Consider the following 1,363-nt stretch of genomic DNA (forward strand, 5'->3'; position numbering starts at 1 on the left):
GCCGCGGTGGTTTGGATTGGTGTACATAGAAAGTCGTGTAGACGCTGGTGGAGATTGATGCTGCTTAGTAGTAATTGTAGAAGCGTGTTGGTCATGACGATGATGCTGGTTAGTAGTCGTAGACTCGTGTTGCTGATGTGGCGACGGCGGTGGTCATCGTTGGCTGGACGAAGCTGTTGATGTGTCGCTGGCTGCCGCTGCTGCTGCTGTCGTGTGGTACACGGCACAGTCTCTATAGAGAAACTGGACCGAGACAAATTTGTTGGGTATAAGTTGCTCTATTTAAAGTGTTAAGAGGCCGTCGTACAAAGAAAAGTATGTATGTGAGTGATACATGTATGTGTATGTGTATTATTACAGCAGATAGAAAGAGTCATTAACACATGAGCATTTATACCAGTTCTTGCGTACACAATAATATGAGTCTGTATGTGAAGTGAGTTGGCTGTGTGTGGCAGAGCTGATCACTAGTTGTGATGTGGTGGCTTCCATGCCAGGCCGTGATTGGTCAGTTTGCGTTCTGGCGGGAACGGTTCGAAGAAGTTGCCGCTTTGAATATTAATCAGTCACGTGATGACAAGGAATGGGTTCTCCGCTATGCTCGCGTGTGTTTATATTTAAGTGAGAAGAATGGCGATAGCAGTTTTGTATCTAATGGCGATAGGTAGAAGAGACGATAGGTAGTTTCGTATGTAATGGCGATCGAGGTGTTAGTTTCACTACATATATATAGATATATATATACACGCACACACACATATATATATACACAAATATAGTAAGAGGAGGGATATAATTATCTAGGCAAATACTGAATTTCTCAATGTAAAGTACCAAGGCTGGTTACTTCAGATGGTGTGTTTTATGGTAAATTTCCTTTAACTCCCATCCGATATTAGTTTTTTCCTGGCTACTAGAGTGTAAAGTATGATGCTGATAATAAGCAGAATGAAGAATTTGAACATTCAAATTTTGTTTATTTACAGTTGGTTTATTCATATTAATTGTCTGACACATGTTTCAATTGCATATCTATATGCAACAATAAATATATATCATCATCATCGTTTAACTTCCACTTTCCATGCTAGCATGGGTTGGACGATTTGACTGAGGACTGGTGAACCGGATGGCTACACCAGGCTCCAATCTGATTTGGCAGAGTTTCTACAGCTGGATGCCCTTCCTAACGCCAACCACTCTGAGAGTGTAATGGGTGCTTTTAAGTGCCACCGGCTCGAAGGCCAGTCAGGTGGTACCTGCAACAGCCACGCTCAAAATGGTGTATTTTACGTGCCACCTGCACAGGAGCCAGTCCAGCGGCACTGGCACGATCTCGCTTGAATGTCTTTACACATGCCAC

The sequence above is a fragment of the Octopus bimaculoides genome, chromosome 16, assembly GCF_001194135.2.
Source record: "Octopus bimaculoides isolate UCB-OBI-ISO-001 chromosome 16, ASM119413v2, whole genome shotgun sequence".
NCBI classification, from domain to species: Eukaryota; Metazoa; Mollusca; class Cephalopoda; order Octopoda; family Octopodidae; genus Octopus; species Octopus bimaculoides.